This window comes from Haliaeetus albicilla, chromosome 10 (genome assembly GCF_947461875.1).
Source record: "Haliaeetus albicilla chromosome 10, bHalAlb1.1, whole genome shotgun sequence".
NCBI classification, from domain to species: domain Eukaryota; kingdom Metazoa; phylum Chordata; class Aves; order Accipitriformes; family Accipitridae; genus Haliaeetus; species Haliaeetus albicilla.
In genome coordinates, this window is record NC_091492.1 from 42,041,433 (window position 1) to 42,068,092 (window position 26,660).

Here is a 26,660-nt window from a genome sequence, read left to right on the forward strand (position 1 = left end):
CAGAAAATTTAGAGAGTTTAAAAAAATAAATAACCCATTAACCTCTCACAGTGGAGTGCAGCATGAACTAGTCACCTGAATGAGTACCTAAAGGATATACAAGCCTCAAAAATATCTGCTGTCCTTACTCCATTGTTTTTGGATGCTAAAACTACCAAGAGTAAAAGCATTTTTGGTATGCCTGTACCAGATTCTAAATCTTATTCAGCCAGAAGATGCAATCTCAGCTGCAGAGTAAAAACAGATTATTAAATAACTTTGTCAAGGAGTAAGAATTTGTTAATTGTCTGAGTTATGTCATTTCAATTTCACAGGAATACTCTGCAGATCTTTAGAAATGCAAACATAAAATTCTACAGCATGTTAAGAACTGAATTCTTAACGCACCTCCTTGGCCAATTTAAAGGATGAAACCTTCCAACAGCATGTCTGTCATGCAGAGATTATTATCTAAGTATAGTTTACACTATAATCATGTTTAAAGTAAAGCCTCTAAGGAGCTTCTGCTGCATGAAAAATACTAATATTGCCAGCAGTCTTCAACTACAGCTTCAAAGCCTCAAAACCCACCATTGTTCGTTATTCTCCTGCTTCTCCGAGTAACCGTAAGTCATATAACCTCAAACAAGAAGAGGCACATTTTTTGTATGTGTAATGTTGTGATATGCTAATACTGGTAACAGAGTCTCTCTCCTTTTGGAGAATGAAAAAGCCAGGGCTTTAGTACCTGAATCACCTTATCGAAGAGCGGTTACTTCCTCAGAAGAATGAAAAGGCAGACTTGTGCTTTTGGGCACAAGCATTAGCCAAATATCTTTCCCTGTAAAAGCATTAAAGGCCCCTTTAATGCTTACAAACCTTACTGACACTGAGTAATGTGCCATAGCTGTTCACTAGATAGTGGCCTCAGATTTCATGTTTAAAACAGTATTCTTAAGAAACTTCAGAATCTCCATGCATTTGCAGAACTATTGATGCTATAAACTACACAATTCTCAAATATGTAAACAGTTATGTATTACAGTATGAGAGAGATCACACCTCAGTTCACCTCTACAAAAACTCCACATTTAAATAAAAATTCAAATTTTTAGCCAGTGTCATGAAATTGACAGCATCTGTAAAAGTCAAAAGAAATTCACTATTACACAGCATTGAGCTCTTCTTGAGTTTCACCCTAATCCTATCAGGGCATCCGTGCCAGAAGCCAGTATTGTCCCTGCATTAAGAACTTCATGCAAAATGGGAGACAAGAATCTATTCCATGATTCTACAGGAGACTTCTCGCAGCCAGTTCTGATGTTCTCAATCATAGCTCACTCTCTACTCCCAAGTATGCATGACAAAGTAATGGGACCCAATTAAAGAACAGCTTATATAATCTCCTAAAATTATTTTCTGCAAGTAAAATTTTGCCACTGACTCCAAAAGAAATAAGATCAGATCGTACTGCTTTACACTGTTTATAAAGTCATATTCTGTTAAGTTGGAATAATTTTAACATCAAATTCTTTCAGTACTGGACATTACCTGTATTCTTTTGCCCTGCTTACCTGTGACCAGCACAGCTCCTCTTTGGGCTATACCATCCTACTACATTTCCAGAAACTGAGACCCCTCTCCCCAGGACTGGTGTGACATGAAAGGCCTATGTATCCCAGCAGAAAGGACTGAAAATGAGGGAATGGAAACTGGCAGCACTCTCCCTCTCTACACAACACCAACAGCTGTATTCACGGTTATCCTGCACTCAGGAGAAGGAACAGCTATGCAAGGGAATGTGTCCCAAAGCCTAGAAAAAGCAGGGAAAAGCAACATTAACCTCACGGTCCCTAGGGTCATGTCTGCCAACGAGATCAGACCAGCTGAGGAGGAGCAGTTGAGTGGGACAGGGAAAAGGGGAAAGGCAAGAGTTTTGGAGAGGCAGCAGAACACATGGGACAAAAAACTGTGGGTCTCCACTTGCCAGGACCTGGGTAGACAAAGCCATCACTAATCTGATCCGTTGTTTGCGGCAATCCCATTTTGAGTAGGATGTCAGAGTGGATGACCTCCACGAGTCTAAGCTCCTTCTCACCTGTGTGATCTGTCAGATCTACTGATTCCCTACTGTTATAGATTTACATAGATAAATATCTATCTCGCTGTGTGTGTATATAGATACATATATTTATCCGTATATGCTAACTACCCTATCTGAGTATGTCTACACTCCAAGTAGTCAAGGATGACAACTGGTAGCAGCATTTACTTTCTTGTAAAACAGACAGTTCATCCCCTTCTTGCTGTTTGTCCTGCAACAGAGGGATAACTTTACCACTACATTTCTCACCAAAATAAGCAACTACTATGTGTGTTTTGTTGGGTTTTCTGAAATGAAATCACCTCTCAAAATAAACAAGTAAGTCTAGTAATACTCTGTCTCTAAAAATCTGGATTCTCAGAAAAAAATCAAGAAGATAAGGTCACATCATCTCTGCCATTAACTGTAATTCTATAAACTGCTCAGTTGAGATAGCCAGTCTAACTGCCCTTACTATATCATTCTCAGTATACGCTCTTTAAATCCAGTCGAGAGAGAGAGCACTAAAAAAGCATATGGATCCAAAGAGAAGTGTGGAATTTTCAGCCTCTTTCAAAAGTGGGGGGGAAGACTTGAGATAGCCAGTTTTATACAAGAATATTCTATTCATTTGTCTGAAGAGGCAGAATTGTTTCATTCTGTAAGAGTTAAAAAGGTGAAAATATAAATCGTCATTAAAATTTTCATGGAAAGTTAATAAAGCACCAGAGCAATGTTTTAACAGATACAAAGGCAAAAAATAATTCTGTGTAAGCTGACAGGGCACTGGGTAGTAAAAATAAAAGTTACTGTTGCAGCTGAGTACCTGCCTACTACCATTATCCAATGTACAAGTGTGTACAGGAATAAGGTAAAAAACCTTTTGGTTATAACACCTGAAAAATAATACAATGCAGTGTTTTTCAAATGCAAACAAGTCTTCCACAGAGAAAATACTTCTTTGTTTCTCATTGCCAAGATATTATTAGCAGAAAATCCAAAAAGAAAAAAGGTGTATTTGACGCTTACCATAATGGATTATGACTGAGGTGCTAAATCTCACTGCTGGTCTCCATACAGAATGGGAATTAATTGATAGCCTTCACATATAAAGTTTTTAAATGTTTGTTATAATTTTGTTTTCATAGGTTCAAAAAATGAATAAAACATTTGTGATGATTTTTAAGTTTATCCTTGCAGATCAGATGTTAAAAGAATTAAAGGCAACTACAATAATTTAGACTTACACTGGAAATTTATAATTTAAACATACATTAATGAGCAGCTTACTTGGCTTGGGGTCTTTTTTTATTTTCAAGTCAGAGACATTAAGGTCTTCAAAGCGTCCAGTGATTTTTATGAAGCCAGCCATGTTCTCAAAAAAAGAACCATTATAAAAATTTCAAGGAGAGAAGTCACAGCAAAATATCAAAGCAAATACTTCAATAATTTCAGGTCTCCCAGCAGAGATACTGGAAAGATAATAAGATCTCTGTTCTGCCTCAGTGACCAAACTGACTTAAAAGAAATATAGGAGGGAAGGAAAGAAAGCAAGTTGAGACTGTGTCGGCATTGCAGAGATAGTTATACCTTTAAGAAATTCAGCCACCCACATTTTAATAATTCAGGTCACACTGCCTTACGCAGTTTAAAAGTAGAATTAGTTTCAAAGAATACATATTTCCTCAGAGCTATGTTACATATTTCCTTTTAATGTATCATATTGCAGCAACAGCTGAAATGAATGTCTAGACATCAAAAACAGTCTTTATTCCCACCTACTGCTTTTTTACCTCAGGCATCAAAACTAATGAAACCTATTATCCAGAACACTGACTTCAGTTACCACATTGGCCACTGCAAATATGAAAAAACACTCTGGGACAGGACCAGTTATTCAGCCATTAAAATTACTGAAAATCAATTTCTTGCTGCACACTGCAGAAATACTGATAGATTAAAGCAGCACACATGGGACAAGGAGATTACTTCGAGGGAAGATTACTATGTCAAACTGCTGAGGAAGGGGAGTTACTCAGCTACTCAGGATTCATATTCAGAGCAGTATATGTTCCTTCTTACTCTTTGATATTTTGTCTCCTTGTTACTATGAAATATGAAGAATGTGGGGCTTTTTCCCTGTGTAGACACAGTTTTTAAAAACACACTGCCAAATAACTTGAACAAATCAGAAATTCAATTACTAAAAGCAAGCATTTCATTTTTCATTTTAATTTTTATTAATGTGCCCTTAAAACAATATTTCAAAGACCAACTAGCATTTTGAAGCATCATTTCTTCTAAAAAATTGAGTTAAAAGAGTAACAAAGCAATGCAATGGTACATTAATTCTGGAAAACTATATTATACCCATAAAAATCCAATTAAACGCAATGCTATTGATCGATCATTGTTATACTACCATTGATCACCTTGTAAAAATCTGTGTTTGAAGTCATTAGTGATTAAATTGACTTATTACTAAATCAGACTCAACCCACTTAGAGATCTAATTTCCTTGCACTGGTTATGATTGTAGGGAAATTGTACTGCTTACTCTTAGAGTACTGAGAATTCATCTTGGCCTTCTGTCTCCCAAGTCAACTCATCAGCCAAAAAAGAACCAATACCGAAGAAATGCTCACCAGAATGATCCATTTGTGTTAACCTATTTACAAACAGAGCTTATGTGAAGCACTGAGAATATGCGCTTTACATGCACAGAAGCATCTACAATCGATGTCCTACCAAGGTATCCTTAGCAGCACGAGTTCTGCACCACACTTCCAGGGAAATCAGAATATTAATGAAGACTACCGCTGAAGATTGCTGTTCAGACAGGCCCCAAGTTTGCATTTCAATGGACCACAACTTTTTGTCTAAAAAGTAACACTTTCAAGCAGAGTTGACTATGAAACTAAAATTGTTGCACTTCAGAAAGATAAATAAAACCTTCAAAGGCAACAGCTGTTGAATATCACAGGAATACTACCACACTTTAATTGTTGCACATTGAAACAGAAATTAGCATAATAGCTATTTATTGAAAAACAGATGGTAGGTAACTATCTGCACTTAGTTTATGTTAGCACTACTTAAAGTATTACTTTTATCGCTTCCTCACTCCTGGGAGGTACAAAATTATTTTTTATAAAGCATGTATTAAATGTCACATTCCCTCCCTCCCTCTTCCTGTCCCATACTCTCACATTTCTCTACTCCTGCAGGGTCTCTTTTGCCTTTCCATTGCAACACCCCACAACGCAGATCTTTACAGTGAACTGTTCTCAGTGTCATGGTTAACTATGCAACATTTCAAAGGGCACGAGGAACAAACTGGTCACACAAAATATGTAATCGCTTCTGGTTCTTTAGAAGTCCACTTCAAAATATTCCAAAAATCCAGGGGTAATATCTAACTTCTCCAAAACCAAAATTATTATCTATGAAATCAGTATAAACATTTCTGTGTGATTATAGCTCAAGTCTGCTTTCTATGTAGGAATGCAAAATTAGCTATGCCAGAGCACTGAGCAGCTTGCTTCAGAGATGTAAGAGGTTCCAAACAAAACAGTTGTTTGCTGTGTGGTTTTTGCTTTGAATGCTTTTTACAGTCACCAGCTCTGTCCCAAGAAAGAGTAAAATGAACATAAATATGGCACAATTTTTATGCGGTTTACACTGCTTCCTAAAGTAATGTGGGAAGTTGCAGCATGAAACCTGCTCTCACGTCCCAGAAAACTCCCCCCAAATCCCTGATTTACACTCTTTCATTTGTCCCACCACGTGTTTGTTAGGCAGTTTTATTTTCAAGCTACTTTCTATTTCTTTGCAGAGGTATTTCCTATAGATGAAAAACATTAACCGGACCATACTGAAAATGAGCTAAAAGTTTGGAGATATTCTCACCATCTGCCTCTAAAGCGTTCAGGGCTAAGGATGCCACTACGAAAGAAGTACTTTCTTAAGTTTACTCCTGGGAGTTTCTAGCATTTCCTCCCACATTTCTGAACTTTTCACTTTCCGTTACATCTCGTTTCCCTCCTCAACTCTTTGGTATAAGGACATTAAGAAATAGTTGCTCAGAAGAACATAAAGGTAACCCAAAAAATAGGAAGGAAATTTTTTTTTTTTTTTTTAAAGGATTACTACAATCTCTACTCTCCACACTTGATCTGCTCTCTTCTTTCCCCTTCTAAATCTCCAAGTTTTCTTCATTTCCTCCCATTTTCGGTTACCGCCTAGGACTTGCAGCCAGCGCAACCCTCATTCCACACATCAGCTGCAAACCCCCCTCTTCTGCCTTTTGATCTGTCTAGGTTCAGAGAGAACAAAACTACTGAATTATATCTGCATCAGCAAGATCTTCCTCTCTGCACTGATAAGGCAAAGAGAACGTGGACTTTTATTTTTCTTCTCTAAACATAAATGTTGTTTTTCCATCGATAGCATGTTGACCGTTATTTCCCCATCCCCTACATTTGAGGAGCTCTGTTGGAGGTAACAGAATGCACGAGGGCAGCGAGTCTCTCTCAAGAGAAATTAGAGCAAGTTCAGCCATCACCAGAGGAACATAAGGCTTGTTTTTAGGAAAAATACAGTTCATATTAATCCATACTTGGAAAGCAAAGGGAACGAAAAGTCTTTTCTCATTTATAAAGTATGCAAGACGTCATTCTTGAAATACAGATAGATCGTTTTGGAAAGCAGTACCGAGATGCTTTCTTTGCTCTTCCTGAACGCAGGTTTGCCTTAAAAACAACTGCACAGCTCGAGACAGACGATTCCATTTTAAACGGTGATTCTGACGAGCCAAGTCCCTGAAAAGCCTTCCACTCGCCACTCGACCGGTTGGCCGTCGCTCCTGCGCCAAGCCCCGGTGAGTAATCCCTGCAGCTGCCGGGGAAAGCAGGGCGCCCAGCAGCATTCCCTCCCTGCCCCCCCGCAGCCGGCATTGCTGCGCTGGCTACAATCATCCTAAAGAGCATTTTACAGGAGGCTTAGCCCTGGCTAAGGGCACTCTGCAGCGTGACCAAGAGAACATGGAAACACGATTCATTAGACATGCCTGGAGTGATAACAATGGAACCGCTTCTTGCTGCCTTTCATTTCTTACATTTCGTGGAGGCTAATGCATTCGCGTTACACAACGAGCACATTTACAGACGGGAAAAAAATATAATCATCTTTAAGAAAGCCAGCTTTTTGCATTATTATTTGCTGCTTTAATGTGCTTGTAAGGCTGCCACAGTTTTTAATTGATATGTTAAGATTACAAATATAAGAAAGACAAGACCTCCAACCTATCCAAAGGTACATTTATAGAAAAATTAAAGGGTGAAATGTTGCCCAATCTCTCCACGATCACTGCTATCTTCCTTCCACCCAGCTGGGCTGTACTTCGCGGAACAAAAAACTGCAATATTTCCATCTCAGTTGTATGCTTATTTAACCAAGTAAATATTTGGTTTTCCATTAGCTAGAATTTGAGTTTACTCTTCTGCGTAAAAATTAAGAATTGCACTTATTTTTTCTCAGTTCACACTTCCTTTTGGTACTGTGTCATTACTTACAGCCCCCAGACTACTATTTTCTTCTTTCCCCCCCGTCCCCTCAGACCTAATGGTTATAGAAATAACAGTTTTCATTAGAAAATTTTCTTTTCCTTAACTTACTTGAAATGCTATATTGTGAAAAAAAAAAAAAAGATTTTGATTGAACTAAGCAATACAGGAAATATTTTTATAGCAGCCTACCATTTTAAACATACATCATGTAACACAAACACATAACAGCTAAAGGTTGTAATTGTGAACTACAACACTAATTCCATTATATGTGGAACATATTAGATACGTCCTCTTCATATTACTTTTTGAAAACTAGAAAAAAAGAGTTGAGCAAACACATTTGCTTTAGATATCATTTGAAAATAATGTTTTAAAGCTTATTTTACTATTTGTTTTCCTACCTCCCTACTGGAATTCATTATAATATTTTACACAGGAGTGAATTACAAAATTGACTTAGCATTTGTTTACTTAAAAACTTGCTGAAGCAAAAGTTGAAGCAATTTCAAAAAAACCCAACCCCCACCCATCAATCACCAAGTATACAAACAGAAAGCAATACTTAGCAATAGGCAAAACCAAATTTAATATTTCTGGCAGATTTTTTGAGTAGCAAAGTTAAGCAATAAATTTCAGTTTATAATGTTTATACATCCTTTAGAAGCAGAGGGTCAGGCTTCAGCAATAACCTAACATCATTGCAAAAATGTTTATGGTCAGACTTGATGCTTGTAAATGAAGTACAGTATTTTCAAAAGAAAAGGTAAGTTTCCAGAATCTCAGTTTTATTTTAAAAAAAAAATTGAAAATGCGTCTTAAGTTTAGGTATTCAGAACAGCAGAAGTGGTTGAAATGAAGCCTCTTTTTAAAAATGTAACAGTGCAAACTGTTTCCCTCATGTAAACGTCTTTTTAGAGAGAACAGCAGACTTTCAAAACCACAGGCACAGAATAAAAGGCTGGAAATGACTTCAGAGACAAGACAACCATATTTTTGTCATTTTGTTTGTAAGTTACTAGGTTTTAGTGCTCTGCAAGAAGCATGCCAAAATACTTTGTGCTCTTCTGTGAGCAAATGTTTACTGTAGTTTGCCACTATTTAAACTGAAGTAAAAGTGAAATAACAGCTTTTGTGCAACACCACGTGTACCGAGTTCTACCAACGAGGTGGTCTGATATTTAGGCAGCAGAACGTCAAACAGGTTTTTAAATATATTTTTGTCATCTTCTGACAGAAAGCCGGCAGAGGGAGCTGCATGTAACCAGTTCCTGGACTCTTCACATAGGATCTGTTTTTCAGATTAAGGAAAGGATACGAGATCACACATGCTAAAAATAAAACTTCTGAAAAAATGACCACATTCAATAATAAACATATCAGAAGAGGGCAGATTTTGAGTAGAAACAGTTTAATTGTTACTTTTAAAATAAAACCCTCCGTATGAAACAGCTTTAAAAGCAGAATAACTTCCTTGAAAAAAGTCAACGTGTCTAGTATCAAATCTGTATAATCATCCCTTGGGAAAGGCTAAATAAGATCTTTGAAAATCCATACATCCATTACTTCCATTGGTTGAACAGATACTTATATATTTTCAGGCTTCTTTCATTTTTAGTTAACACTGTTTCACACATTTGGTCCTTCCTAGAAAGTTTCAAATGTCTGAGTCTTTAAGGTCACACTGAACCAGGCTGCTGCAATGATTAGGGACTGTGCTACACTGAGGTAGCTTTTTTATAAAGCTGAGCTTCACTAACGCCACCTATTATTACAATTGCTATGTTGGCAGCACCTTTCAACACAGGAAACTTCAACTATAAAATTAATCAATGTAGATGTGCTCAGGGTCTTCCTCCCCCTTCACAGAAACATCAAGGTGGCGATCAGACAAACACAACACAGGGCTGTTTGTAAGGCTGGCCAGCCAAAGCAAGAGGGACAAACACAGTACTGCCCCAAACCACAAGTACCAAAACCTCACTACTGGAATACAACCCCTCTCCCTCCCTATCCCCATCTATTCCAATCCACCTTTTCAAGCAGGGAATACTACAGATGCTCTTTCAGATGGGGACAGAAAAACAATTTCTTAATCAGCATATTCTTATTTATAAAATAAATAAGGAAAAAAAAAGATGACAACATTGGGGATGGAAAAAACCAAATTACTGAAGAGCCATTCTGGAAATAGCTGAATCCTTGGAATTGTGCACAATAACAAACTAAGCATCAAGATTTTAGAGATTACCTGAGACCACCATATATGCACCTTTTCTCATAATCATTAAGGCTGAATATATATAGCAGTTATTAATTTAAAGCCAGTCCTGTTCCATAGAGATGTCTTTCACAAGAGCTACTGCAAACAGAACTGAGAACAATTCCCCTGATGATAAGCAGGCACTGAGAGGAATGGCCTGGGAAGAAATTATGCCTTTCTATTCGACCAAAGTAGTGATGCAATTTCTGACTCTATTGTATTTGGAACTCCTTTTATAGATCAGTTTTCTCAAATTTGAGAAAACACATCTACAAAAAAATTCCCCTTCACAGGCGTCTCCTGTATTCACCGTTGGAGTTATTTCACATATCCAGGTTTCAACAGGAGCCATCTCCCTCACCACTGATTCTGCAATGCAAATGTAATATGTTGTTCACTTTACAGTCTGTTGCCATGGTTATTAATGTGATGTCATAAATTGTTACATCTTCATTGCAGAAACAAAATGAAAGGGCTTGTAAGCAGGAGAAGAATAAGAACTCATCTAAGAAAGCATATTGAAGAATAAGCAACTGTTGTACAAATCACAAACACAAAAAAGACACATAAATTTGTATTTTAATTTAGTATTGTTGAATGTTTCTCTACGTAAGAGCTCATCTAAGAAGGCATATTTAAGAATAAGCAACTGCTGTACAAATCACAAACAGAAAAAGACACACATAAATTTGTATTTTAATTTAGTATTGTTGAATGTTTCTTTACATAAGAACTACCTAAAAGATTACAAATTACCTATTTAATTTTACTCTTTAATTTTATTGGACTGTTACCTGCACAGCGGGACCTCCTCAGCAACAAATGTAACAGCACTTCTGTAATTTAGCTTTTCACCATGGCTGAAAACATCTTGGTTGCTTCTGAACTATCCCCTTAAATTTCAGGCAGTGGCTAACCATCCCAGCAATGCCTACGTGACTCTCTCCTTTTCCTTTTATTCCAGCTACTTTTTGACTAACCAATTACATTTATTGCACATGGGCCATGCCAGAAGCACGGCAATTGCAAGTACTTAACTGCTGAAAAATCAGGGTTGCAGATTGCCCTTAAAAATTATTACCTACACATATTTCTAAAGTTTTGCTCTCCAAGGACTCCAGGAATAAACAATAACAAAATTTGCTGTTGCCTTATTAAAACAGTAGTTAAGATTATGATAAGTTAATCTACTTTATCTGTAGATATACACAGAGAAGGAAAGAATAATTTAGCTTAGAGAAAAGCATAATAGAGTTTAAAGCACACCCAATGTTCACAGTCAATTTACATCTTTTAGAATGAGGAGCATCCAGGATTTCTCTCATTTTCAATTAGTCAAACTGTCTTGTTTAATCTTTTTCCCAAACAGTTTAGCTTTTCTGAAAGTGGATTTAATTAAGTCGAAAGACACACAGCAACTGGGGAATGAATGGGCATTCCTGCCTACTCAGACCTGCTGACCTGCCAAGCAATAAACTCCATATGAATTAGACTGTTCACATGATGCAGGAATCAACCTATACCCATATCCTGCCATCACAGTCACCAAGACACCAAAAATCTACCCAAAGGCAGAGGCAGCACTTTTGCAAGGAGAATTATTCTTGCGTCGTCTAACCCACTCTACTACTGCAATGCTCCCCAGCCTGCTAGGAAACCAAGTCACTCCTCCTCGGCTTCCGAATATTTCCTTTGACAGCTCAGATAGGAAAAAAAGCCTCAAAACTGGCCGACCTTTCTGAGGTCTTGTGGCAATTTTAGCCAAGTCTACTAGTTCAATGATGAATAACTCACCTACTTACAATGGTATGTAAAGTGTTCCTCCTCTTTCCAAACTTACTTGAATTGCCTATGAAACGGAAAAAACGCAAGCCCTTCCGTTCAAATAGCCCCTCCAACATTTACATGAGTTCACACAACAGAACAGATCTCATCTTTCACAATCTGAGATAATTTTCCCTGGCCTTATCTGTGGCTTCCGCTTCCCCACTCAATCTAATGGGGAGTCTTAACCTTTTCCTCAAAGTCTTTCGCTACTTAGTTCTCCACAGTAATTCAGTAAATACCTTTTTGTTCCTATGCCCCCACCCATTTGGGGGAAAGGAGCATGCAGAAAGAGGAGAAATAGATATGAAAAGAAGTGCTTGCCGTTCCAATCTCTCCAAAACTCAAATGGCTACTGAATAGCTGAACAAACAGAAAATAAAAATAGTTTCTTGACGTCTTTTTTAAAAGAGAGGTATTCTGCAACTGCAGCTTTACTAGTCTTTGGAAGATGCTGTAGCTTCTTGTCTTAACGTGTTTAACTCACCTGCTTATGAGATCTGCTACTAATAATAAAATACGCAATGAACAGTAACCCTCCCAATTAAAGAGAAAGCAGAGTCTCTCACAGCAAGCTGTATTTCTTTGCAATGTTACCATTCGCATCAGTTCTACAGCAGGTGCACACGTGCGTCAGGTGCTTTGGAATAATCTGAACACCTCCGTTAACAAAGGGTCACCTATACACTGTGTTTCTGCTCCTATTTTTAATTCAGTAGCTTAAAGGGCAAAGCAGCTGCAGACCGACATCACCCTGGTCGATGTTGTCTTTTTCTGGACATTGGAAACAAGACACAGAAAGTGTCATATGCAAGAACATAATTGGGGAAAAGAGGGCAGGCTGTGGCATGTTACCCTCCACCTGCCAGCCTTCAGCTTTGTGTAAAAAGCAAGGGTTAGTTTAAGAGCCAAGGCAACTCAAAGGACGGACAACTTTGCCACACACATGGATTTGTTTCTGAAGCATAAGCCAAAGGAAACAAGGAGTGTCACGCACTACCTGTCTTGACTTTCTTTTCTTCGTACTGGCATTTTACTTGTTACCCATTCCCGTTTAGAGAAACCAAGGTTGTAGATCCACATTAATTGCTTGCTTTCAAAACATTTCTTGATTGGGATGGTTTAATTCAATTCCCAGACCCTGTAGGTCCCTATTCTAGAAATAACACATCTCCACTACAGAGGCTGGTGGGCCACCAACACGGGCACGCCAGCAGAAACTCAGACAGACAAGCTCTGAACAGTTAAGCAATAGCTACTGTATGAGGAATAATATTAAAACTTTATCTTCCTTGAAGGATATTCCCCCTATAATTCTACATACTTAAGAAAGTCCAGGGTCAAAGGGCAATGAAAAGTGGACAAGCCTACAAGACAGCCTTGAACACACACCACAGCACCATGCTGAAATATAAAACCCATCAAATGGAACCAAACATGAGCAAGAGCAGCACAGGTGTTTGAGGAATGTCTGAAGGATGCAATATGAAGCGCAGAAATCCCCATGCTGGCAGAAATTTGCTCTCAATCCACAGAGTAGTACTGCACATTCACAAGCTGGCATCCAGCAGCTATTCAAATTCACTCAAGGACAGGGCTACGCACACACAACTGTGCGGCTTCTTCCTAGACTCAAAATGTTTCTGTGCATCTGGCCCAGGGGTTCACTGTACATGAGAAGACAAAATGCTATTTAAAAAAAAAAAAAAAAATTTTATTTTATTAAAAAATGTAATCCTGTTTAAAAACACAGCTGTAAGAAGATTATAGTTCAGTCTACTTGATTTCTTCCTAATATTTCAGTAAATAATAACCATCTATTTATGCATCCTAAAAGAAAGACCTTAGCTGTCAAGCAGAAGGACCTACGCACAGAGCTCTTTGCAAAGACTTAATTGAAATCAGAGCTGACACTGTGATCCCAGCAATCTTCATATGCCCTAAGCCGAAACTCTGTTCTGGCTGACCATGCAGCCCACGTCACCATGCATTAGCTTCAGATAACACTTGCACAGCAGTGAAGTGTTTCGTCCTTTTGTGCTTGCCTTAGGCCACAGCCTCCTCTCACGTACATCAAACCGACTCCACTAGACACCCCAGAAATTTAACAAGCAAATTCAGGATGCTGACTGACTATGACAGGGAATCTGTGGGATCATTATCAAATACAAGGAGGGCGGGGGGAGAAGAAATCTGTTGTCAGGCTGGTTTAACTGACATTTAGATACTGTAATGGACATGATAATTCTCCCTTTCTGTCAACAATTCTAGTGTCAAAAAGTAAGTACACATACAGCTATATACCCAAAAGACTGCCCGCCAGAACTGTGGCTGTCCTTCATGTAAGCAAAAATAAGCTGATTTTACATATATGATAAATCTTTCACTTCAGAACGCCTACAACCATACACAAATTCTCACCTACTTACAACAGAAGCAGAAAAGCCATACTTAATTGAGTTGTCACGCTATGGATGTAAAAAGCAACTCTTAACTACTGCAAACCACATACACACTCCTACATTGCTAAATAAAAATCACAGCGCTCGAGTTTAAACTGCAAATTAACAATGAAAAATCCCCATCTGAAATATCACATCAAGTTGGCAGCCCTGCTCAGCTTGATCTCTCTTGGCCAAAGAATTTCACTAGCTTGTAACATTTAAACATAATCTGACAGCAAATGAGGCTTCCAACTGAAAATTACTAAAAGGCTGGGTTTTGCTTACACACACACCCCCCACTAGAATATAAAACAACTGGAAACATAACCTGTTGGAAATTTACTAAATTATATAATCTTTAGCCTGATAAAAAGCAATTATCAAACATAACCAACAGATCAATGATTGACACTACTAACATTTTCATTTATTTTCTTTTATTCTTTCCTCCTTGTTTGATACCCGTATAGCCTGTAAGGGGCCTTTGCCTTTAAGCTCAAAACAGTACATTTATTCCGGATATTACTTTGCTGGCATAAAAATCCAGATACAATACATTTAAATTTCTACAAAACATATCTAGGTTGTTTAAAGAGGGTAGCAAATAGGGAGATAATCCCAGTTTAATAACTCTAGATGTAATTGCTCTGAGCTACCATCTTAAGCTGTCTTACATAAAAAAATCATCCCCTGTATCAATCTTTCTGCTCCTTACCTTCTGATCACAGCTTTCTATACAGCTGTATCTCCTGACCCAACTGTACGTGACTACTCAATCCACCATCATCAGCACTACACTGGTCGTGCACCTCTTTGAATTAGCTTTGAACATAATCCTGGCAGCGACTGTTTCCCCTAAAATTAATTCTACAGACACATGAAGATTACCCTAGTATTTTGCAGGAAGTATCACATGAGAAGCAAAATACATCTTGATTTCACAAGTAGTCACCAATATCTATGCTCTGCAGCACTTTTTTTTTCTTATTTATTACACTAAAGCATTAGCACATTCAAATTGTCACTATGCAGCTTCTTTCTAACAACAATTACTAAAAAGGATTTAATGTCTAAAGTAATTGCACCACCTCTGTTTTAGTTAAAAATAAGAAAGGTCACTACTTCTAGCATTTAACCTCTATCTCTAAAATTCATTTTCAGCAATAAAAGTGGTGGCTCTTACCCATGACCTCAGAAAGGAATAAAAATTAGGTCAGTGGGGGTAATTCTGCAAAATTATTGATATTTTTCATTTATGCAAGATTTAAATCAATCAAGCTACGAAAAACTACCAGAACCTTGGTAGAAAGCGCATAAAGTTCCTACCTTTAAGCATGAGAAATAATTTCACTACAAATGACAATCTTTTTCAAGACAGAACAGTAAGAGACAGACAAATTATTTAACAAGTAGTTCATTTCCACTAGGATATCTTTCAGCATAAAGCAAGAGATTCATACTGCAATGGGAAAACAGGTTTGATAAGTAGTGTTTTATACCTAAAATTCTTCTCATTCCCAACAAATGCCCAATGAATTGTCAGCAAATCTGTAAGGCAATATATACTTGTTCTCACCACTGTCATTTTTTGCATTTCACAAAAACTGTTTTGAATGTCTTCTCTTTTGACAAGATGTCACCATTGGAATGCTATATTTATTCTGCATTTCAAAAAAAAAAAAATCTACCCCACTCAACTTCTTCTCAGTCTCTATGTATTTTAAAATGCCTTTTAACATGACTTCAGACACAATTAGTCCGAAAGACCTAAAAGTTACTGCATCATTTCCTCTTGTTCACTCCATAGCACCAGCATTAGTACAAAATGTCTATCACGGACTCAGTACTGCTGCATCCATTGGTGCCAACACCACCTTCCAAGACGAGGTTAAGGACAATATTTAGCACTTACACATATACAGCAACCTTGTAAGCTGTCCTCAGACTTTATTATGTTGGAAATGCTAAGATCCTAATTACGGTATTAACTGACAGCTTCTCCTTACCCCAACCAGTAGAGAAGCACAGGGCTATCAAGATGAATACATCCTCTCCCTGTCCTGTATCCTCAGCCAAGGACACCTTAAATCAACGTTAATGTAGAGATATTAATTTACATCAGAGAGGTTTAGGAAAAAAAAAATCATACAATATATGAACATTAACATTAAAAAGATTATACTAGAGGCAGACATTAATGAAACGCAAATAGATTAAATCACCATTTTGGTCTTTCAAGACAGACAGACACCCCCTCCACCCCATTTCTGTGTGTCAGGAGTCCACGTTCATACTTTATGGCTGAAGTTTCACCCAGAACAGCACATGGTGTCACTGTGTCTGTTAGTAGGAGACACTGCTCTCTAGCACCAAACTCAGTAAGTAAATAAGATGACAAAATTAAAAGTGCTGGCAAGATTAATGGAAGTTTCTTTGAACTTACTGCTTGCTTAATTCTCAGCAACTCTTATTTACAAGAAGTGATCATTTTGAAATGTCAGCGACTCCTTCCTGTAACAGTCACAGCCCAATACTGTCTACAGGGCAACAGAATTATTTCTGAGATGACTGACTCCCTTACAAACCATTATGAAATTCTACAGTAAATGAGAAAAGGATTTAAGTACACACTTAAGTGTCATGCCAAAGAACAAGATTCCTTACATGCTTTGCTGAATGTACTAGGAGAACACTTTGAAAGTAGAGGTTGCAGAAATACAGGAGACGCTACAGTGTGCAAACAAGTATTTGTAAATAAGCTAATTTTGGTAAAAGCTACAGAACCAAATACACACAAGCTTAACTAAGAGGAAAAAAAAGAATTAACTTTTTGTTTGGCTCATTTTTAAACAACAAACTAAGAGAGAGAAGTGGAAGTGACAGGCATCATCTCATAGCTCTTTAATAAACTCTTACTTCTGTGTATCCAAGGAAGATGTGCATGTGTATATATATAAAAAATAAAGAGTGTCTTAAACTCTTCACCACCCTTTAAAAACATTAAATCAATTTTCAAATAAATTCATTATTCAAGAAAACATTACAGAAAGCTCCACAGACGCTTTTAAACACAAAACTAAAAAAAAAGTACATAATGTATTATGTACTCATAATGCTTAGGAATGATACCTTCCAAACTCTGAGATATTCACGTCAAACAAGTGCACACTAAAACCTTGGAACACATAAAGGCTTTTCAGTGGAAGCTGTTAATTTAGTACTGGCTGGCTGCCCAGTGGATACCAGAATACATTTTAATCCAAACAACAGAATGGGAGGGAGGAAGCTCAACAGCAATTTCAATTCTATCAAGATTGAAATATTACCTCAATACAATAACAACATTTTCACTTAGGGCGTTCTGCCAAAAAAGAATAGTTACCCTATAGTAACTATTGCTCTGCGGCACCTTATTTTTAACCAAGAAGCCCCTGTAGGAGTCCACCTACCTTACCGATGCTAGCCGTCTTTTCAACGGCTAGAAATGCAAGGTAGTATTCAACGTCTGCAAGAACCATAGACAAATGTCAGAAGGACCCTGCAGCTTGCTGACAAGAAGCATCCTTCCATGATGTTACTGGTGAAGAACTACAGATTCACCAGTCAAAAAGGTATTGCAATACTCTTCTCTTGACCTTGGCACATGACCCAAGAATTACCATCAAAGAACACAGTCCTACTTGCTAGCTAACCCATTTCAGACTTTTAGATTCCTGAAACAAGCTGAGTAAATTTTGACACCAAGTTGTAAAGTCTCAGTGTATGTACATAGTTTGGTATGCTAGTCAGCTAGAGACACAAGAAGTTTCAACACCTCTTTGGTAGTCCTTAAAATCTACCAAAACTATTGGCTATACAAACTTGGCACCAGAAGCTAAACAGTAAATTAGACAGAGACAGTCAATCGAAAAAAATAACGGGAGCCAAGTGAATCAAGATTGCTGCCACTCTATTCTTCATGCCTCAGAAGACCAAGCTGCACAGGTTGTATGCACACCCCAATAAGCACAAGCATTAAGTGTTTTGTCACACAAGATCACACAAAGTGTAAATAGCAAAATATACAGTGAGAAGAGAGCCAGGTAACAAAGAAACGAAAGGCACTTGCAATTATATTTGCAAAGTACAGTTCTTATTTGCATCTCCCAGTTTAATTGAATTTAACTGGCTGCCATTTTTTATAGCTAAACTACCCAGCAGAAAAAAAAAAACAAACCAAAAACAAAACAAAACCAACCCAAACCTGAGAGAAAAGGTTTAGGACAAGTATGCTGTTATAGGGGTGTACATCTATCTTTTCATAACTATTGGAGAGGTTTTGCTGTTCATGGATCAGTTATTTATAGCTCATCTGGGCAGCATCCACATCTTTAATTCCGTAACAGCTTCCCTTGCCTTTTGAATTAAAAATTGAACTTTAGTCCAACTGATTCTCAAGGGGAAAGCATTAAAATGTGCCACATCCTGTTCTTTGTTTCAAAGCAGCAGTGTGAAATAATGTAAAGAGCTAACACAGCCCTGATGATTACTGCATATTTCATTAAGACTCCAACACTCTTTGTCCCACTTAAAGGCTGGCTACATGCTTTTGGCCATATGGAGTTAGTTAAGTAGGCCCTGTGATTACTACTTCAAAAAAATCTACAACAAACAGATTCTCAGACAATTCTCAGTATTATGATTATTAAACTTCCATTTTTCAAACCTTAAAAAGTAACCGACCATATCTAGAATGTCAATAAGCCCTGATTTTTCAAACTTTATTAGAAGATGCAACTGATAATGTAAGTAGGACTTACAACAAGTAACCGAACAGAGGTGCAATGTGCTCTATTTATTTTTGCACATAATTTTTAGTAGGTTTGGGGAAACATACTACTTCAAAATCAGAAACTAGCAGTCTTTTATAGGGCCAAAATAAATGGCTGACAGGTGATGCACACGGTTGTGAGAGGTCACCTTAACCATGAGCTGCTGTAAACTTGGCTACTTTTGTTGTCCATCTTCTGCCTAAAATTTTCAAACAATTTGGTTTCACAGGATCACTTTTTGGTTCTGTAACATGGACAAATGTTAAGTTACAGGTGAATTTGTGACAAAAAAACCCTCTTCTTCTGGAGCCTTACAAGAAACTGTCTGATGGCTCTACTCCTACAGCCGTGAAGAACGCGAGTCCATCCCAGTGACATACCACTAGCGTGACTATCCAGTCCGCAGACACTAACATCATTTTCTCCTGCTCTCTACAACATGCATCACTGCAAGATTAGTTATTTTGACTGTCCAGATATATTTGATTAATTAGACAATGTTTGTACAGCATCCGGGTAAGGAAGACACTGTTAATAGTGTAATCCCTGTTGACGATTATATTTAAGTTTACAACGGACCTTTAAAAAGCAATCGGTTCCTTCTGCTCATGCCACACAGTCTCAGAATCAGCTGTTCACAGAAAGCTGCCCCAGAGGAGAGCCTTTCCACGCTGCATACCCCACTCACACAGACCTTTGCCTGAAGAGAACAGATGACATTTATAGGCAGTTAACAGAAAGAGGATGTGCTGAACCAAGCTAATCTTTGAGGTCTTCGGCCTGGCTGATTTCGTAAATTAATCCTGATCATTTCTCAGGACACACTGAAACCACTCATCCTCGCTCCTTCCAAAAAACAGATACAACTACTATATGCTGGTGAACTTCACAGTCGAGTTTGCTAGTCCAAAAATACAGAGCAAACTATAGTCTAGAAGACAAAAAAAAAAGAATTAATAGGTAAAAGGTCTGGAAATGCCAAAGACCACCTTCACCAAAATCCACTTCTTATCCAGAATTTCTTCTTTTCTTCTAGAACTGCTTCTCTCTCCTGACATACCTGCCAGCGTCCAATGGTTTACAGAAAACTCCAGTCAACCTATTCCCTATCCTTTAATATCAAATGCTCAAGTCTAATACATTTTTTGCGTTTATGCTCACAGTAAGGGCTCTTATTCCCACTGGCCCAAAGTAAATGTTACATTTGGCTGCACAGGAGAAAGTAAGTTTTAAGGTGATGGAAAGAGGAGGTGAGAAACGAGGCACAAACGCAGAACACCATTTTCACAGGGCTCCTTCATCCCCTCCCTCCTCCCTCGTAGAATAAGCCCCCAGCTTCAGCATCCCGACACCGTCCCACAGGTACACCATGCTCAAACCTTCCCATGTTCTACAGTAACCCTCATTTTGACTTTGGGGAGTCAGAGGACGAGGAGAAAGAAAAAATCTCTCACTTCAAGAACCCAAATAAGGAAAACTCCAGAACAGAACAATATCTAACAGAAGAAAACCACCATCTATAATTGCCCATATACAAGCAGTTGAAATAAGGGGGGGGGGGGGGGGATGTCATTAATTTCAATGTAATTTACAACACTTTTGAAAATTTAACATTACACCACCCCAACAGAGTACTACCACATGCATTAGTCAGCATGCACAACACATCATAATCCAGTAACTTTGATTTAGGAACAGCCAGTTTTCAAAAGTTAAAACAAGAGAATCTGATTATTTAACCACAGAGGATTTCTAGATTGTTCTCACTCTGGCAGGTTGTTGATAATATTAATAGAAGATATAAAAATATTGGGTTTAAAGTTAAAGATGTTTTTATTAGGTATTAGAACATGATGGCTTCCTATCCAGCAAACCTTGCATTTCTTCTACCTTGTCTATTCAGGCCAGAAGATCTGTAAAAGCCAGTAATCTGAAGGTTAAGTTTAAAAGACTGATTTTTTTTTTTTTTTTTTAAATAAATGAGTGTGATGTCTCGTAAAATGGATTTTGTGCTAGCTACCTGCAGAACTTCCCTTTAAAGATGGGTTACAAAGAACAGAATTTACATTTTCCAAAATGCAGTTCAACTGATGTCATTTTCAGAAAAGCAGATGGGATTTTTTTGTTTACTTCACTCTGTTCAGCCTATTTGAAATGTCTAAAGAGGAGAAAGTTCTCCAAAATTATGCAATAAAATCAAATAAATCACAGATTAGATTGACATATGTCAGGTGTTTTAATACCATCTAATTTATATCAGCATATATTCTCCTTTAAATAATTTCCCTGAAAGGGCTTCAGAGATATTCTACTACTTCATGGCTTATTATAGCCCTAGTATTATAACAGATATTTAAAAGCAAAAGTAAAGAATTTTAGGCAGAAAAACAACACTTACAGCATATGCAAAAGCTAGTTTAAGAGCAAGCACAGAATTAGCTATACAGATATTTTTTCAAGTTTGACAGTTAAGCCTTCTGTGCTTGTCATGCATATGCCACATTAGAAAAAATAATATTCTTATGTAGTAGTGAACACATGTTTATTTAATGGCATCTGCCCAGAGGGATGATATATTTTCTAGTTAGCATTCACAGAACTGTTTCTCTCAAACCAAATCACGGTTGAAATATCTAGGTTAAAACTGATCTGGAATGGTTTAATTTTTGAAAAACAAGACCTTTTTAACTTTTTAGAATTCAAAACCAGTTTGGGGTTTTTTTTTTTATACAGAGCTGCATTTACTATGCAGCAAAATATGCACATCTGAAAAGAGGGACAGTACATTAAATAAAAATATTTTTTAAATATTATAACATTTATGAACAGAAAACATGGTTTCAAGGAAAATACTGGGAAATTTTGTTCTGTCAATTCCCCCCAAACCACATTGGCTATCCTGATCTATCTATGTCTTTTAGCTAGAGCCACAAGGAAATGGTGCTTCAGCACCATCATCCATAAAGACCAAACAGTATGAATTCATTCATCTTAAAAAGGAAAAAAAAAAAAAAAAAAAAGAATCCCCAGCCTTCCACATCTATGACTAATGCACATGCATAAGAGACTGTAGGCATTAAAAATGTGATGGGATCATTCAAAAGATTAGAAATAAACTAAAGGGTTTGTGTTGTAAAATAACAGATTCAAATTTGACTGCAATAAGTGATCGGAGCCTGAAGCACTGTAAACTCCTATGCTCTCCACCGACGGTCGTCTTTCACTCTGTTCCATTAGTAGTACTGAAGAGCACACCAAATGGCATCCGAGTGAGCTGCTAGGCTGGACAGCTAGCTAACTTTATGCTTAAGATTTCCACAACAAAACCAAGTGTACGTGTGTAGTTACTGCTAGAGCAGAGGGGTTATTCTGGTAAGCAAAAAACCACAGTCCTCTTTCAATGAAACACAAAGGTGTCTGAGAATTCAGTTTAGAGCAATTCAGGAGACCTGCAGTAAGCGTCATTTCTGCACAAAACACAACCAATTATTGCAAACTTTGGATGGAATGAAAATTAAAATAAACCTTAAAAAAATATTAGAAGATTTAGGTCCCCTTCCCTTTCTAATTTTTCTTTTTAAATCTGCTTATGTCAGAAAAATGAAAATAATTACACTCTTATGAAAATACCCTAAAACATGTCCTATCATCAGGCAAAGTGATATACATTTACTGTACTAAATTCCTTATGTTAATTTCAGACACACCCTAAATCTAGCTACACTCTAGCTGTACTATCTGTAAAATTAGACAGAAAGCCAATGTTCAACAGTATGACCACAGACTCTAATGTCGGCCATTCCTGTTCTGGCGCTCTTCCAGCGGCAGTAAAAAAAAAAAAAAAAACAACTATAGATAGCTTCTGGATCAGGAGCAATAAAAAATTCCTAGTGAGCAGAAGTCATCTACGTATTTATGTGCACACACACAATCTGATAATGGCTGCTATGCTTGCCGCCCTGCAAGTGCAGGTGGAATTACATACCTTGTCAGAGGCGTGGACTATAATTTACTGTTGATTTAATCTGCATGCAGCTCTGCTAAAATGATGACTGAAAACTTCAAAAGGCACGCATAAGCTTTGCACAGAAGGCAATGTGACCAAGTCATGCTTACTCTAAACTTAAGGCGAGAGCTCAGGCACCCTCACCAGCCAGGACTCATTGCTGTGCTCAGCGCAGCTACACAGCATCCTGCTCGCCGGGAATACAGGTGCTGTTCCCGTGCTGGTACCTGAAGGCGGCCACGTAGATTTATCCCAAGTGTCACATATGACAGCTTAGATCCCTACTTACACTTAAACCCCAGTATTTTTTTCAGGACCTCCCAGAATTTCACCTTATATATTTTTAACAATTCACATGTGAGATCATTTTCCTCAGAGAGAACAGAAAACTTTGATTTGACAGCAGTGAAGGTACGGTAACACATCTCAGGCATAGCATTAGGAAAACGACAGTGAAGAGGTTTTGTCTGAACATTGTATAAGCACTTGAGTCTCCATTCTTCTTAGTTTAGAGACTGCTACACTGAAGGCCCTCAGGGTATTTCAAGGTCTACAACTTTACAGCTTAATATCCATGTCACAACACAGCCTGAATATGTATTCTATCATTGCATGTGACATTTGCTCCCTGGCTTCTACAGCCTGACCCTTCTCTCTATCATTTTTTCCTCCCCTCATTTCTCTTCCATTCTGCCATCCCCACTTTTTCCTGATACTATTTTTCAGCTTCTATCAGAATTTGCAAGCACACAGGCCTCTTGTGACTTGCAGTCACTAACGGTGACAAAGATGGGGGCAGAAAAGCACATCTGGAGGCAAGGGGGAAGGAATTAGCTGTTTCTTTTGGAAGTAGATAAGATTCAAATTAAGATGACCCTGAAAACATAGCTGGAAGCATCTCCTAGAGGCAAGAGCACCTAAGATTTCCAATACCACTCGGAATATAGGCTTAAAGGGAAATCATTTGCTGGAAACAGAAAATAAATTGCGTAATTAATTATTGTTTAAACAGAATTTCTGCAATTTTCATGACTGTACATCAGGGTTCATATGCTGTAAACAACATGTCCCTGTCTAAAACATCTAAACAAGCTACACATGTAACACACATAGCAATTACAAATACAATGTCATGTTTCTATATAGCCCTTTAAAAGCAACAGCATAAATATATAACGTATCGTAATCCTGTGTCGGTGGCAAAGAGCTGCAATGCATAAATAACTTTTCCTCATAGCATCCACAGAGGCCTAAAAAGGGCATTTTACATCACAACATTTTGTAGTACTTTGTAAGAACAAACTTCGTATTTCTACTGTTACAAGGAGGACAAAATTAAGTAACAAGCCACTCTCCCCCACTTGCTTCTTTGCTCTGCCTTCCTCCTGGAAAATACAGCACAGTGCGGAGAGGTTGCTTCGATCACAGTGATTAAGAGCTAAATGCTCTTGATTGGTAAAGGAATATCACAACTTTGGAACAGTTCTTTGTCCCTTTATCAATATTGGGCTGGAGATTTTGAGGTTTCTGTCAATTTTGCATTAGTTCATATCTTTTTACTGTTAATATAATAATAAATTTATTATGAGCTAAGAGATACATTATGTATTTCAGATGGATATCTGAAGCTAAGATGTTTGTCATCCATTAATTTATCTTTCAGAGGTTTTCAGGGATGAAATAGAGAAACAATAAGCCACCGAATAAATGGGGATTTAATTCCCTTACCCTCTCATCTTCCATTACTCAGAGAACACTCAGTGTGAGAAAGTCTATTCGACAATAAGTATCAACATATTAAACACACACAAAAGCCATCCATCCTGGAAGTGCTTCCTTCAGAAGCAACCACTAACTGTGATTAATTCACACTAAGTTGCAGTTTAAAGAAAGAAGACACTGATAAAATAGTGTTTCTCTCGCTACTAAAAATACAAAAATGGGGAAACATACATAGAAGGCAGACAGCAACAGAGATATTACTTCACACCTGTGTGTAAATCAAAAGCTAAATTTACAAAGACTACAACTTTGCGTTTTTATCATTCTCATATTCCACCTGTGAAATGTAAGCATTGCAGTTACTGTCAGTGATATTTTTAAAAATGTAACTACAGTCTACATCTTGGTTACACCTCTTTAACCATGCTTTTTGTTTTCTGAACCCTAAGAGAATACCAATTGCTTAAAATGAAGGAGCACAGTGTACCTCTTCCAATGTGCACGCAAACACGAACATTTATGAAAACTCCAGGTTTGTCTTTATACTGTATTCAGTTAAAAAATTAAAAACTTGGTAGGTAGTGCTTATTTTTTGCAGCTGTTCAAATTTGATTTCCTCTAATGAGGAAAAGGATCTTAAATGTTTTATTAGGTTAGTCTTTGCATTTTTTTTCTTATGAATGTCTTATTTGCTGAAAAACAAAACATAATTTCTAATGATTTATTCTCCTTCTGTAACAGTCTTCCATCCCAAGGGCTAGCCTGATTTTGATATTAAAGATCACTCAGAACCACTCCAAACACCCAAAGGCTTAAAAGAGTTGACAGCCATTAGCTGGTGTATACTCTCTTTCCTGGAGAGCAAAAAAATAATTTTTTTTATTTAATTGTGGCTTCCTTGCATTTTGCTATGGGAATAATTGCATTATTAGTAATATCTGAAACATGTCTGAAGTTGTCATTTAATCTACATTTGCACCACCACTAAAAAAAAAGTAGAATACCTATAAGCTCAAAAGCAATTCATAAATTCCAGAAGATCTTAACTCTTGAACTCCATAATGACTTAGAAGTGTCTTATCCTTCCATATAAACAATAAATTTCACTATTAAATTATTTTTGGTTATTAAATTAATTTTGGTAGTTGTCAGGCAAACATGCAACAATTCCATCTACAATGACACCAAAAGACTGCTTAACTCTTGCGGCCAGCTGTACAACCAGGTGCCATTAATCAATGAGTTGTAAGCAGGTTTCAAGTAATGTTAAATTAGAGCAGAAAATAATGGCTCAAGTGTTTATATCCTAACCCTTTCACTAGTGCAGTAGTTCAAACCTATCATTTATGTAGGCACATACTATTCAAATCAGTTTAAATTCATAGGTTATTCATGTATTATTTTGAGGTTTTGCCATCGTATTAATTTTGTGTCTTCTAGTCCTCCTCTTAACTCATGAAATTCTTTACAGCCTTTTCTGTAATCAAAAGAAGACATACTGTAGATGTTACCCATGGGTCATAAAACAAGTGCAGCAAGTGTCTCAATCTATAGAAGAAACATTCCCTAAATATCTCATCTAAAGCTTACCTACAGAAAAGAGATAAATAAACAAACAGTAAATCATCACCATTATCTCATGCCACTGCGTACAACCAAAATTCTTCTAAGTGTGAGATTGAGAGGCATTACTACCCAAACTTAAATTTTTGGATTTGCCCTATCTTAGGTTCCAAAAAAACCAGGCATACCACTAACATTTTACTGTATTTCCGTGGAGTTTCACAACATTACATTACAGCTACAATGAAAAACTGATTCCAGTTCACATGATCAGTAGAGAAAGCTGAAACAGAGAGGGAAAGAGAAGTGGGCTATGCCCTCATATGTGCTTACTGTGTTCTGTGCTTTTGGAATGGAAACTCCACTTTAAACACTATTGACAGCACCACCTCTAAACG

The 26,660-nt window shown here is 37.4% G+C and overlaps 1 protein-coding gene across 1 annotated transcript in view; it reads right to left on the minus strand.

Moving 5' to 3' along the window:
- Positions 1–26,660, minus strand: part of MED13L (mediator complex subunit 13L) — a 204,317-nt gene that overhangs the window by 109,059 nt on the left and 68,598 nt on the right. The window lies entirely within an intron of this gene.